The 15,121-nt window shown below is 44.0% G+C and overlaps 1 long non-coding RNA gene and 1 other non-coding gene across 2 annotated transcripts in view; one reads left to right on the top strand and one right to left on the bottom strand.

The window, feature by feature from the left end:
* LOC144329601 (uncharacterized) overlaps positions 1 to 15,121 on the bottom strand; it is a 187,560-nt gene that overhangs the window by 149,683 nt on the left and 22,756 nt on the right. The window lies entirely within an intron of this gene.
* Positions 1,464 to 1,570, top strand: LOC114679069 (U6 spliceosomal RNA). The gene has a single exon (XR_003730757.1). It is a non-coding gene; the product is annotated as a U6 spliceosomal RNA (small nuclear RNA).

The following is a 15,121-nucleotide window of genomic DNA, read 5'->3' as shown; positions in this document are numbered from 1 at the left end:
GAGATCCCATCTCTACAAAAAACACAAAAATTAGCTGGGCGAGGTGGCACATGCCTGTAGCCCCAGCTACTCAGGAGGCTAAGGTGGAAGGATCACTTGAGTACGGGAGGTCAAGGCTGCAGTAAGCCCTGATCATGCCACTGCACCGTAGGCTGTGCAACAGAGTGAGACCCTGTCTCAAAAAAATAAAAATAATTTTTAAAAGGGAGCCGGGGGCAGACAGTAAACAAGTCACCAAGTCTGTGATATGAAAGTAAGTTGTCATAAGTGACACAGAGGGAAAAGACAAAGTTCTGTGTGTGTTAATTTGCTGTTGCTGCTCTCACACATTACCACAAACTGGGAGGCTTAACACAACAGAAATTTACCCTCTCACTGTTCCGGAGGCCAGAAATCTAAAATACAGGTGTCAGTAGGGCCATGCTCCCTCCAAAGTTCTTGGGGAGAATTGTTCCCTGTCTCTCCCAGTTCCAGGTGGCTGCAGGCATTCCCAGGCTTATGGCTGCACCTCTCTATCCTCTGCCTCCAACGCCACACAGCCTTCTCCTCTCCCCGGGTGTTTCTCTTCTGTCTGCCTCTTATAAGGACATGTGTCATTGCATTTATAGCCCACTCGAATAATCTAGGATGATCTTATCTCAAGATCCTTAATTGAATTAAATCTACAAAGACCTTTCTCCCCAGTAAGGTCACATTCATAGATTCCAGCAAGTGGATATATCTTTGGGGAGCACCATTCAACTCACTACATTGTAAGAGATAATAAATAATGGGGTAACTTACTTTAGACTGGGGGGCCAGAAAAGGCCTCTGAGAAGGTGAGACTTAAGACACAACTTGAAGAATAAGGAAGATCACACCATGCAGAGAAGGGGAGAACTGGGCACAGGGAGAAAGCATTGCTGACCGAGGGCACAGTCTGTGCAAAGGCCCCGAAAGCAGCTGAGTTTACAAAAACTGAAAAAAGACCGGTGTGGCAAGAGCAGAGCGAATAAAATGGCCCGAGATGTGCTGGGAGCATGGGCAGAGGCCTGTCCTGAAAGCTTTGGAAGCCACAGTAAGAAGCTGGCATTTTACAGCCAGGAGCAGTGCCTCATGCTGAAATCCTACCACCTTGGGAGGCCAAGGTGGGCGGATTGCTTGAGGCCAGGAGTTCAAGACCAGCCTAAGCAACACAGTGAGACCTTGTCTCTACAGAAAATACTTTTTAGCATATTTTAGATTTTTTAAAAAATACAAGCAGCTGGCATCTGACCTCAAGTGCAAGGGAAAGGCACTGAAGGTTTGAAGCATAAAAATAGCATGAGGAAATTCACATTTCATCTTGAAGGTTTTTCCAGCAGTATAGCTAGCCTCCATTGAAACCAGAAGTTATTGCTTTTACTGTAGCTTTAGCAATAACAAAAGCATAGAATCATTTACCCTGTTATATGCATTAATTCATTTAATAACACTTACATATAGTGCTCACTTCGGCACCACATCTACTAAAATTGGAACAATACAGAGAAAATTAGCATGGCCCCTGCGCAAGGATGACACAAAAATTCAGGAAGCATGACAATAAAAAAGAATGCAATAACCCATATACAAGCTAGGGCGCCATGTGGTCCAAAGTACACCTGTGTTGTGGACCGAATTATGTCTGCCCAACAAAAATGCCTAAATTGTAGTCCTAGCCCCAGAATCTCAGGTGTGAGCTTATTTGAAGATAGGGTTATTCCAAATGTAACTAACTCAGATGAAGTCGTACCAGAGTAGGGTGGGCCCCTAATCCAATATGTCTGGTGTCCTTATAAAAGTGGGAAATTTGGACACAAGTACTCATACAGAGAGCACTCCACATGAACATGAAGACGTCCACCTACACACCAAGGACAGAGCCCTGGAACAGAGCCTGCCTCGCAGCCCTCAGAAGGAAACAGCCTCGCAGACGCTTTGACCTTCAACTTCCAACCTCCAGAACTGTAAGACAATAAACTTCTGTTGTTTCAGGCACCCAGTCTGTGGCACTTGGTTATGGCAGTCCTAACTGACTAACACAGTCTGATAACATTTTAGGAAGCGAGGTCTTCCTAAATGTGAGCAATTCCGATCTTTACCAGCACCCCCTCTAGAACACTGAAGGGGTTCTGATTCACAACCCATACCAACCTCATCAAGCCATCTTTCTCCACTCTTCTCATTCTCCACTTCCCTTCCCACCCACAGAGCCCCCAGCAGCCTCTTTCCTTATGCCTGGCCTTGACTAACTCCCCACCAAAACTGCTCCCAAAATCTTACAATATGGCTCTTGATTCCTTCATGTCCCATGCCCACTTCCTGGACCTGTTCTGTTTTTCTCTCCAGTGGTTCCTTACACCCAAGTACTCATCACCATCCCCTCCCCAAGGATTACCCCATCAGACACAGGGCCTGGGAGCTCTGCCAGATCCCTTAGCAGAGAGAGAGAGACAGAGCTAGAGAAGGGAGAGAGAGAGAAAGAGGAGGAGAGGGAGAGAGAGAGAGAGAGAGAGAGAGAGAGAGAGAGAGAGAGAGAGAGAGAGAGAGAGAATATTGGGGCAGGAGTAAAAACACAATTTTGTATCTTATCCATTTCTTTTTATCACACAAACTTTTAATGATAACCTCCATGAGAACAGAAACTACATCTTGTACATTTTGCACCCCCTGCAATGTGGAGCAGACCACTCTGCATGAAGGTGACACAAACTGATTTTTAAAATCTTGCCTGCGACCCTGAATCCTTGCTCTATGATCAGGCATTCTTCCTACACCATCTATGAAGTTACTGAGCTGAAACCGTCTCATCTAGTCTTAATTAAGCTTTGGCGACATCTGTCATGAGTGACTAGTGACATTTTTCCATCCACTCATCACTCCTAAAAATGGACTCACTCCTGCTAACGGGGAATCAACAACCTAAGGCAGCCAGGAGCATAGGTGAAGAAGGGTGCAGGAGGCCTCACAGACATATGCAGGGAAGGAGAGGAGACCCTGCTCCCAAATGCAACTAGCATAGACAGCAAAACCTCTTCTACCAGAAACATGTTCTATCGATCAGACACAATCCTAAAAAGGATGGAGTAAAGCAGAAAGGGAGAGTGTCTCCAGCAGAAGCCAGGGAAGGCCAAGATGCTATGTACTTCACTATGGCCTGCAGGCTCCTGAGGGAAGGAACTATACATAATTCAACTTTGTACTTCCTGTCTCCCCTCCAATCTCTACGTCCAGGCTCCTAGCCTAGGACCTAGCACTCTTTGAAACTGGCTGGTTGGTTGGCTGATTAGTTGGTTGGCTGGTTGGATGGATGGTTGGTTGGCTGGATGGATGAATAAGCAACCAAAAGCTCCATTCCCTTCCTGAGTACTATTCTTCAGGGATTTTGCAAAGCACATGTAGTCCAACTTAACTCTACTGCCTTAAGCCAATCATCAACATCCCTGACCAAGAAAGGAAAGTAAAGATTTCTTAGTATCCCAGAGTCCCCAGAGATGCTCATGAGCTATCAAGGAGAGCACATCTAAGGTATCACTAGAGAATCTTCTATATTATAACTTTCTAACTTTATACTTTTTTTTGACCACCTTAATTTTATCCTAATGTTTTACAAACTTCAAATATAAACATTTTTAAGCACTTACTGTGCATAAGGTCCCATAAAGCAGCCTTTTAACTTTAAAAGTTAAAGTCTTCAAACTTTTAAGCTCATGTTACCTCCTAAAGAATTTTGATACACTAAGTCCTTGCACATTTTTGGTTGACATCTAAAATTAACATAAATTTAAATAATGTGAAGGGTACAATTCTCACTGTATTGTAAATATTGACATTTTATAAATAAAACTGTTACATCACTCTTTCAAATATTTCCAATGGAATCTAAATACCATAGTAATTTGATACTCACCATCAGCTATTTTAAAAAATACAAGAACAAACTCTTCTTTATGAGTCATAAAATTTTACATTTTTCCTTTTTCCTCTTTAAAATCAAATTTATTTGTTCTAATATAATTTCGTGCTAGTAAGTTTTTTATAATCACATCGTTATCCTAATTCCGTGCAAGAAAAAATGTATATAAGTTGAAATTCTAATTTCCTTTTTACCTCCTGTAACCAATAGGCTCTGAGTGCTAATAATTTTCCTCTGGATTGAGTATCATTGTAATCATTATTTGTGTACATTTGATCAGGCAATGTAAACATATTACGATTTTTTGTATATGAGAAATAAATCTATATATACAATCTATTGAAAACATGTCTTAATCAGGTTGAGGGGGACATGGGGGCTTTGCAGACACCAGTGTTTTGAATGTCACTGGCACTTCCAGGGAGATAGGGCTGGGTCTTTCTTTGTTAAGGTGAGAGAAAAACATCTGGAAAGAGTAGGAGGCAAAAAGAGAAGCAGCCTCCACCACAGGCACCTTCTCAGGCAGACGTGCGTTAGCAAAGGACACAGGGAATTCCTTTGATGCCACCTTGCCCACACACCCCTTAGAAAGTTCTCCCATACCTTCTGGGGTATCAGTAGCTAAGGTCTGAAGATCAAATCATGAACAATTCAGGTCAGAACAAGACCAAATTTCAGTCTGTCATGAGTTTACATCTGCATAGGGAGGTGAGCCATAAACACTCTACCTGAGATGTGTAACAGTGGGAGATGGAAAGCACTGTCTAAGACAATAGATGTGGTGGGCAGAATAATGGCCTCCAAAGATGTCCACATCCTAATCCCTGCAACCTGTGAATATGTTACCTTATGTGGCAAAGGGAATTAAGGCAGCCAGTGGAATTAAGAGTGCCAATCAACAGATCTTAAAATAGGGAGATTATCCTGGATTATCCAGGTGAGCCCAATGGAATCACAAAGGTTTTTAAAAATAGAAGAGGGAGGCAGAAGAGGAGATCAGAGTGATTCAGATGTGAAGAGGACTCAACAGACCCAGGTAGGCTTTGAAGATGGAAGCAGCGGCCATGAGCCAAGGAATGCAGGTGGCCTCTAGAAGCTGGAAAGGGTGGCCTCTAGATTGCCCCTCAAGCAAGAGCCTCCAAAAAGATCCAAAGCGAATGGCCTTTAAAAGAAAAAAAATAAAAATAACAAAAAGAATGCAGCTAGCTAGCCCCTAGATTATAGCCCAGTGACACAAAGTCCAACTTTGTGTTGGACTTCTAGGCTGCAGAGCTGTAAGATAATAAATTTGTGTTGTTTTAAGCCACTATGTCTGTAGTAATTTGTTACAGTAGCAATAGGAAACTAATACAATAGAGAAACGGTCTCCACATAAGACAGCAGGAGCCCTGGGTGCTCAGAAAGAGGTGCCTACTCCTGCTGGGGTTGAAGGGTGTTGTGATCAGCACCGGCCAAGTGCAGGCAGCCAACACCCGGGTATGAAACCCAGTTCCTTCCAGCTTGGTGCTGCCAGCCTGAGAACCCATTCAGCCACCTGCCACTGCTGTTCTCATGTTCACCCTGTTGGCTGCAGGGCCCCAGCACATCTGAACAAAGGCTGAACCCTCACAAGCAATACCTCACCTGCCTCAGCCTCCCAACTAGCTGGGATTACAGGCATGTGCCACCATGCTCAGCTCATTTTTTGTATCTTTAGTAGAGACAGGGTTTCGCCATGTCGACCAGGTTGGTCTCAAAATCCTGACCTCAAGTGATCTGCCTGCCTTGGCCTCCCAAAGTGCCGGGATTACAGACATGAGCCACCACGCCTGGCCGAAACTTCATATTCTTTTGCAAATCATTTTAAAACATCATGGACTCATAGTCATGGTGAAATGAGAGGAAAGCTTTTTACAAAAAGGATGTGAAGAACAGTTCCCATTGTGTACAAATATATATGTACCACCATTTTTAAAACCAGAAGAATTTATACCAAGATGTCAGCGAAAGAAATAAAAGGGCTTTTATTTCTTCTGACTATCTGGGGATTCTAATTGTTAGACAATGAATTTGCATTACTTTTGTAATAAGGAGAGGGGAAATAAAAGGTTTTTTTAAAGCAATGGTCTATAATAAATGAAGATGTTTGAAATTCTAACCAAAAGTATTTTTATACCTAATCCTATATTAGTGAAGGTTGCTAAGGAACCATGTGCCGCAAATTAGGAATAATCCCAACTATAGCTCAAAAGGGTAAAAATCAAAGCTGACTGTCAGGTAGACAGAAGTCTATGGATGGGAGAAAAGAATCATGGGCCTGTGTCTAATCTTGCTGCCACCTTCTTCCCCTAATCGTGTGGAAAAGAAAGATAACTTCTTTCCTAAGCATAAATACGGGGCGGATGAGCACAGAAGGACGAAGGCCCGAGATAGCCAGAAGCGTCTCTCCAGAGAATGGCCGGGGCCAGGGGGAAACAAACCATCACTAGTATTTATCTGATACTACATGCCAGGCACTGGACTCAACATTCATTTAATTCTCACAACATCCCGAAAAGGCAATGATATTATTTTCCCCGTTTTACAAGCAAGGAAACCGAAGCAGAAAGAGGTGACTTGCCCCAGGTTACACCACTAATAAGTATCAGAGCTGGCCTCAGAGACCAGCTGCCGAGAGTTTAACCATCAAAGGACACTGCCTCCCGAGAAGGCAGATCCAGAGCTTTCATTCAAGCAGAGAGCAGGAATGAGACTCAAAGGCAGTTTTCATTGCCAAAGTAAAAGCGAGAGGAAGTATTGGCCTCTCTTCCCAAAACAGAATGACAAATAGAGATGGAAATGACAAATAGGATGAAGAAGTATTCATAGTTAAGGAGAGAAAAGTATAAGATTTTATGTTGGCATTTATTTTATGTATTTCTGCTCTATTTCTTGTTCCATAAATAGGCTGTTGTTTGATGTTTATATTCCTCTGCTTAATTAAAGAGCTGCATGGTGAGTGTGGGTCCACATATGTGCATACTTGTGTGAGTGTGCACTTGTGCTTGTGCATGAGAGCATTTGTGCACATGAGTACCTGCATGCAGGGGTATGGTTGCATGTGTATGTGTCCACATGTGTGTGTGCACGTGCGTGGGTGTGCGTGGGTGTGCAAGTGCAATGAGTAGCCACACCCATAAGAAGCGTGACTGTTCAGACCATCACCAACATACTTGTGTTTTCCCATGGGCAACCTGGCCTAATTGCCAGCAAAATTCCTCAGAAGAAATAAACAATCTCCCGGAAGCCAGCCCTGAACCCCGTGCTGGAATCAAAAGCAATGTCTCCTCCTCCATCTCCTCGTGGGCCCACAGGGCCCTCCAGACAGAAGGGCTCAGTATGAGCTATTGACTAACTGACAGCAAGCGGGGCTGTGGCAGGCAGGCAGACGCATTTGCCAGAGGCGGAAGTAGTGGCCAACTCTCCTGGTCTGACGACTGGCCTTCCTCAAATTCCTAGGAGATTTAAAAGAAGAAAGCTTCCCTTACTTCCCCTTCCCCCTGAAGATGCACAGCGTGTAAATGACCACAAGCACAGGCCCACCCAGGCAGGGCAGCAGCAAAGGCAGCCCATCTCCAACCCCACCTCGTGCTCAAGCGTCAAATTTGACTCACACCTTCTGGAGCTGGCCTTTCTCTGCTGTGATGACAGCCACCTGTCCCTCAGGTGGTACCACTCATGTCCCCGTGGGAGGGCATCCCTCTTTTTGACGTTTTCTTGGAAATAGCAGAAACGCAAACCCTGATAAAACTTCTTAGCAAGCAGGGATCTTCCTTGTCTAATCTTAGCATCATCGATAACTTCAAAGCATATTGCAAGTATTTTTTTAGTCATTTTTCAGCCTTTATTCAACTCGAGGCACCCAGCAAAGCTTTCGCAGGGGCAGCTTTGGGGAGGCTCCAACTCAATGTGACAGTGGAATCACCCAGAAAACAGGTCAAATGGGGAAGATCACTAAAGAGCGGCCTCCCCACAGATGGCGGTGTGGGAAACTAGAGAAGTTCCTCCCCGTACACTTACCTTCCGGGGAGATCCTTGTCCAATCTTGAAAGCCAGAAAGCCCTGAGATCATTTCCAAACTAATGGAGCCAAATGTAAGAAATGGGGGGAACACACTGCAGCAATGGAACCTACTGAGCATTTAGGTTATTTTTTTTAACATTCAGAAGAAAGGTGACCTTTCCCCAAGAAGGTAAATTACAGAACAAGAGCAGGCTGTGAATTGCTAACGCAAGGTATGATGGGCTGGCGGAGGTGGGCCTGAGGGAGCTGATTATTAGAACTTGAGGGATGACTGCGGAAAGCATCACTGAGAACCCAAATCATGCCTTCACCCCATAAACACCTCATTGACAGCTGCTGTGGACCAGGCCCTGGGATGCACATTTTCTGAATGTCAGCAGGTGACACGAGTCAGTTAGCTCACCAAGCAAAGTGGTGAATAAGGACTCCGCTCCTTCTCCCTCTCTCCATCTCTCTCCACCCTTCTGAGGGAGCCTTGTACCCCTCTGCCTCGCAGGCTTCATCCACTCCCACAGAGCCAGCAAAGAACTACCTTCTATTTTCAGAGATGAGGCCCAGGAAGTTCAAGTCCCCCCATCAACCACAGGCAAAGGCCAGGCTAGAACCCAGATCTCCTACACCCCAACTCGGTAGCACCATTTCTCATGGCAGGACTAGCCCCAAGCAGGTGCTTGGAATCAGGGAACACTGGTTGGCTCTTGGTGTTCCTTAAATTATGCACAATGAGGCTGCCCAGAAAAGTACCCCGTCCTAAGTCAGGTGGAATCCCAAGCTGGAGATGTCACCATTTCTCATCTGCAAAACAGGCATGATTCCTGGATCCCTTATCCCTCAGGCAGTGCATGTTCAGAGAACTCCCCACACTTCTTGAGGCCTGTGTGCCAAGAACTGAAATTTTAAATGCCTTAAATGCCATGCTAATGAGGCCTAGCCTACTTCTGGAGGGAAGGCGTGGGTGGAGAATGGAAAGACCCTAAGGCTAACGGAGATCAGATTTGCATTTTAGAAGGACTGGCTTACAGACACAACAGGGATTAGAGGGGAGCAGAAAGCCCGACCACCAGGCCACTGTAATAGGTAAGAGGGGACAGGGGTCAAGCTGAGGCTGTGGATAGCCAGCCACGGACTCCAGAGATATTTTCATGTTAAACATAAATTCTGCTGGGCACAATGGCTCATGCCTATAATCCCAGGACTTTGAGAGGCCGAGGTGGGAGGATCACTTGAGGCCAGGAGTTTGAGACCAGCCTGGGCAACATAGCAAGACCCACCTCTACAAAAAAATAAAAATTGTTTAAAAATTGTTGAAATAAAATAAATTACCTTCCGGAAATGAATGGCGGTGATGGTTGTATAATAATGTGAATGTACTTAAATGCTACTTAACTGTACACTCAAAAATGGCTAAAATGGCATGGGCACGGCAGCTCACACCTGTAATCACAGCACTTTGGGAGGTTGAGGCAGGAGGATCACTTAAGCCCAGGAGTTCGAGACCAGGCTGAGTAATATAGGGAGACCCTGCCTCTACAAAAAAAATTTAAAATTAACAGGGCATAGTGGCTCATGCCTGTAGTCCCAGCTACTCAAGAGGCTGAGGTGGGAGGATTGCTGAGCCTGGGAGTTCAAGGCTGCAGTGAGCTATGATATGTGGCCATTGCATTCTAGTCTGAGCCACACAGCAAGACCTTGTCTCACACACACAAAAAAAAGGTTAAAATGGTAAATTTTGTGTTTTGTATATTTTACCACAATTAAAAGGGGGCGGAGGGAAAGGCTGGTAATGGTGGCTCATGACTGTATTCCCAGCACTTTAGGAGGCTGAAACAGGAGGACTGCTTGAGGCCAGGAGTTTGGTACCAGCCAGGGCAACACAGCAAGACCCCATCTCTATGAAAAATGTAAAAATAAAAAAAAAAGTAGCCGGGCATGGAGGTGTGCACCTGTATGCCCAGCTGTTTGGGAGGCTGAGGCAGGAAGATTGCTTGACCCCAGGATCCTGGTTGAGGCTACAATGGACAATGAGCCATGATTGCACCACTGCACTCCAGCCTGGGCAACAGAGCAAGAACATGTCTCTAAAACAAATAAATAAATAAATAAAAGCTCTCCCCCTCACCAAGTAACACTTCTCATTTGCCAAAAGGAACAAAAGTCATAAATGCAAGGACAAGGACCACCCTCCCTAGATCTCAAATATCATGAAGAATGAAGAGGCTAACATTTACGGAGAGCACTTACTGCAGTTAGATATTGTATTGCATATGTGTATTAACTCGTTTAATCTTCACAACAACCCTACAAGGTAGACACTGTTATTGCACTCATTTTACAGATGAGAAAACTAAGAAGAGAGAACCTCAATAACCGCCTCAACATCACAAAGCTGGTCTGTGGCAAAGCCAGGATTTGAACCCAGTCGGTCTAACTTCACAGCTTTCATGCTTACGCACGACGCGAAGTTGTCTCAATCTAGTTAGATGCGGAGCATCTAAATTAGAACAAAAACATGTTGTCTACTGACCAGCTAGCCCCACTTTTCAATTATTTGGCTCCACAGAGAACAGGAATCCAGACAGCTGACTGAATTTTTTTCCATTTTCACCCAGATGTTTGGCATCACACAAACAAGATGATGAGTGGGAGCCACTTAGGAATTAAAGCTCTGTCACCAGTAGAAACACTGTCTTAATGCAAGGTTGTCATTTCACGAATTAACATCCTACCCAACAATGTTTGCTTAACCTCCTAGGGTATTTTACTTTTTGAGGATCTGTTTCTGATAGCTGTCTGGTCAACGCAGCGCACGCTCAAGTAGTCGTTAATAGACATCCTGACCATCCTTCATTCTCCACCCAGTAATAGCTGAAGTCACATTAGATTTTTTTTTTTTTTTTTTTTGCATCACAAATAACAAAAACCATGCATATTTTAACTTCATCTCTGGGATTAAAGTAAATACATAATTTTGGCAAATTACTCGGAATTACGGGCTAGCAACATCTGGTTCGGATATTCTCAAGTAAATTATTGGCACGGTCCCTGCCACATTTTTAATTTTAACCAAAATGTTCTCAGAAACATGTGTTTTCTGTCCCGCTTGCATGTAATCAGTTTGAGAGCGCCTCAGAGTTTTAAACAGGGGTTTCAGAAATGAGCTGCTCTACCTGCACACCTCCCTCAGGCCTCAAAGAGCTGCCCTCCCTCCCAGCACCAGGGGAAGCGGCCACCTGGGCCAGCCGCCCCCAGCCGCCCTTGGCTTTCTGTTCCTGCCTCTAGCGCTTCAGAACCAGAGAGGCCCACAGGTACTGTGTGTGCGCGCTCCTCGCCCTCCGTTCTGCTCCCAAATTACATACCTCGCTTTTATGTCAAGTCCAATATAGCTTCCTTAGCAGTTTTTTTTTCCTCCCCTCCTTATTCCACATCAAGAGTACCCAATTACTTTTATAAATACTTGTTTTAAAAATATCACAGTGGTTTCCTGCTGCTTCGAATTCTGAAGGGCTATGCAGGATTTTAGACTCTTATAAATCTTTCAAACAGTTCATATTTTATCAACAAAGTGTGTTTTTTTGAAAACCCTTAGTAGAACATCGAGGACTTTTTTTTTTTTCAATTATTTGACCTTTCCATAAAAACGACAAAATAAAAAGAATTTTTGCCATTTCAAAAGTCATTTGCAATGCCCTCCTTGTGTTCATTAATTCCGCCTCACTCACCAACAAGGGTGGTGTTTTTGGTTAAAAGAGAAAGCATGAGGGTTGTCAATTCCAAAACATCCCAGCAGAGGTAAAACAGGGTTATGGACGGGTCTTCAAAAGAAAATTCCAGGAAGACTTTGGCTTTTGTTAAAACTGAAAAGTTCTCTAGTTCAAGGCAGAGACTTCTTAAGTGAATGTTCACTGTGGCCCCAGGGCCATGTGGCGAAATGTCAACAGGGATATGGAAGGGGTTAGCCTATACTGGAGAGGTGTCCTCGGGATGCCGCCATTCTGCACAGTCTACTGAGCTATGTGGATTTACATAGGCACAGCTGTGGTTTTTCCACTGGAAATGACTTGGAGATACCCAAGGGATGGCCACTTGGGTGGGAACCCCCAACATGATCAGGTAGCCATGAACAAGATGCAGTTATAAGCATGACAACCCTGAAGCCATGGCTACCATTCAAACAAATGTCTGAAAGATCAAGTACATTGTGTCCATCTCAGTCCATTCCTGCTGCTATAACAAAATATGTTAGACTGGGTAATTTATAAACAACAGAAATTTACAGGCATACCTCAGAGATATTGTGGGTTCGGGTCCACTCCACCACAATAAAGCAAGTCCGACAAATTTTTTGGTCTCCCACTGCAAATAAAAGTTATGCTTAGGCTGGGCACGGTGGCTCACGCCTGTAACCCCAGCACTTTGGGAGGCCAAGGTGGGCAGATTCCCTGAGGTCAGGAGTTTGAGACCAGCCTGACCAACATGGAGAAACCCCATCTCTACTAAAAATACAAAATTAGCCTGGGGTGGTGGCACATGCCTGTTATCCCAGTTACTCAGGAGGCTGAGGCAGGAGAATCGCTTGAACCCGGGAGGCAGAGGTTGTGGTGAGCCAAGATCATGCCATTGCACTCCAGCCTGGGCAACAAGAACAAAACTCTGTCTCAAAAAAAAAAAAAAAAAAGTTATGCTGACACCATACTGTGGTGTGTTCAGTGTGCAATGGCATTATGCCTATAAAAGCAATGTAGATATCTTAATTTAAATATATGTAATTGCTAAAAAACGCTAGCAATCATCTGAACCTTCAGCAACTTGTGATTTTTTTGCTGGTGGGGGGTCTTGCCTTGATGTTGATGGCTGCTGACTGATCAGGGTGGTGCTTGCTGAAAGGTGAGGTGGCTGTGACAGTCACCAAGACAAGACAACAGGGAAATTTGCTGCATTGATGAGCTCTTCCTTTCATGAAATATTTTTCAGTAGCAGATGATGCTGTCTGATAGCATTTTACCCACAGCATTACTTCTTTCACAACTGGAGGCAATCCTCTCAAACCCTGCCACTGCTTTATGAACTAAGTTTATGTCATATTCTACATCCTTTGTTGTCACTTCAACAAGGTTCACAGCATCTTCACCAGGAATAGATTCGATCTCGAGAAGCCAATTTCTTTGCCCATCTGTAAGAAGCAACTTCCCATCCATTCAAGTTTTATCATGAGATTGCAGCAATTCAGTCATATCTTCAGGCCCCACTTCTCATTCCAGTTCTCTTGGTATTTCTACCACATCTGCAGTGACTCCTCCACTGAAGTCTTGAACCCCTCGGTCATCTATGAGGGCTGGAATTGACCTCTTCCAAACTCCTGTTAATGTTGATATTTTGACCTCCCCCCATGAATCACAAATGTTCTTAATGGCATCTAGAATGGCTAATCCTTTCCAGAAAGTTTTCAATTTACTTTGCCCAGATCCATGAGAGGAATCACTACCTATGGTAGCTATAGCCTTACAAAATATATCGCTTGAGTAATAAAACTTGAAAGTCAAAATTACTCCTTGGTCCATGGGCCACAGAATGGACGTTGTGTTAGCAGGCATGAAAACAACATTATTCTCCTTGTGCCTCTCCATCAGCCCTCTTAGGAGACTAGCTGCATTGTCAATGAACAGTAATATTTTGAAAAGAACCTTTCTTTCTGAGCAGTAGGTCTCAACACTGGAGTAAGCCATGCTCCAAACAGATGTGCTGCTATTCAGGCTTTCTTGTTCCATTTACAGGCTTAGGCAGAGTAGATTTAGCATAATTATTAAGGGCCCTGGGATTTTTGGAATGGTAAATGAGCATTGGCTTCAACTTAAAGTCACCAGCTGCCTTAGCCCCCACCAAGGAGTCATGCTGTCCTTTGAAGCTTTGAAGCCAGGCATTGACTTCTCCTCTCTAGCTATGAAAGTTCTAGATGGCATCTTCTAATATCAGGCTGTTTGATCTACACTGAAAATCTATTGTTTAGTGCAGCCAACTTCATCAATGATCTTAGCTAGATCTTCAGGATAACTCACTGCAGCTTCTCCGTCAGCACTTCCAGCTTCACCTTGCACTTTTATGTTACACTGATGGCTTCTTTCCTTAAACTTCTTGAACCAACCTCTGCTAGCTCCCAGCCTTTCTTCTGCAGCTTCCGCACCTCTCTCAGCCTTCATAGAATTGAAGAGCATTAGGGCTTCACTCTGGATTGGGCTTTGGCTTAAGGGAATGTTGTGGCTGATCTGATCTTCTACCCAGACCCGTCAAACTTTCTCCATGTCAGCAATAAGGCTGTTTTGCTTTCTTATCATTTGTGTGTTCACTTGAGCTACACTTTAAATTTCCTTCAACAATTTTTTATTTACATGCACAACTTGGTTAACTGGCGCAAGAGGGCTAGTTTTCAGCTTTTGACATGCCATCCTCACTAAGCTTAATCATTTCTAGCTTTTGATTTAAAGTGAGAGGCATGAAATTCTTCCTTTCACTTTAACACGTAGAGGCTATTGTAGGGTCATTAATTTGCCTAACTTCAATATTGTTGTATCTCAGGGAATAACGAGGCCCAAGAAGAAGGGAGATGGGGGAATGGCTAGTCAGTGGAGCAGTCAGAACACATACAACCTGTGTTGATTCAGTTTGCCATCTTATATGGGTGCCATTTGGAGTGCCCCAAAGCAATTACAATAGTAACATCAGTGATCACAGATCACCATAATAGATCATGAAAAAGTTTGAAGTAGTGTGAGAATTACCAAAATGTGATACAGACACATGAAATGAGTACATGCTGTTGGAAAAATGGTGCCAGTAGGCTTGCTCAATGCAAAGGTGCCACAAATCTTCAACATATTAAAAATAAATTAATTAATTAAAATTAAAATTTAAAAAAAACACAGTAACTCAAAGCACAACAAAGCAAAGTGCAATAAAACAAGCTATGCTGGTGTTTCTTACAGTTCTAGACACTCGGAAGTCCCAAATCAAGGCCCCAGCACCTTCGATGTCTGATGAGGGATATTCTCTGCTTCCGGGGTGGTACCACAAACACTATGTCCTCCCAGGTGGAAGAGACAGAAGGGCAAAAGGAGCAAACGCTCCCCCAAGCCCTTTAAAATGTCACTAATCAGGCCAGGTGTGGTGGCT

Source organism: Macaca mulatta, chromosome 6, assembly GCF_049350105.2.
Source record: "Macaca mulatta isolate MMU2019108-1 chromosome 6, T2T-MMU8v2.0, whole genome shotgun sequence".
Taxonomy (NCBI): Eukaryota; Metazoa; Chordata; class Mammalia; order Primates; family Cercopithecidae; genus Macaca; species Macaca mulatta.
Note: the sequence above shows the minus strand (reverse complement) of the source record. Positions and strands in the feature narration are given on the sequence as shown.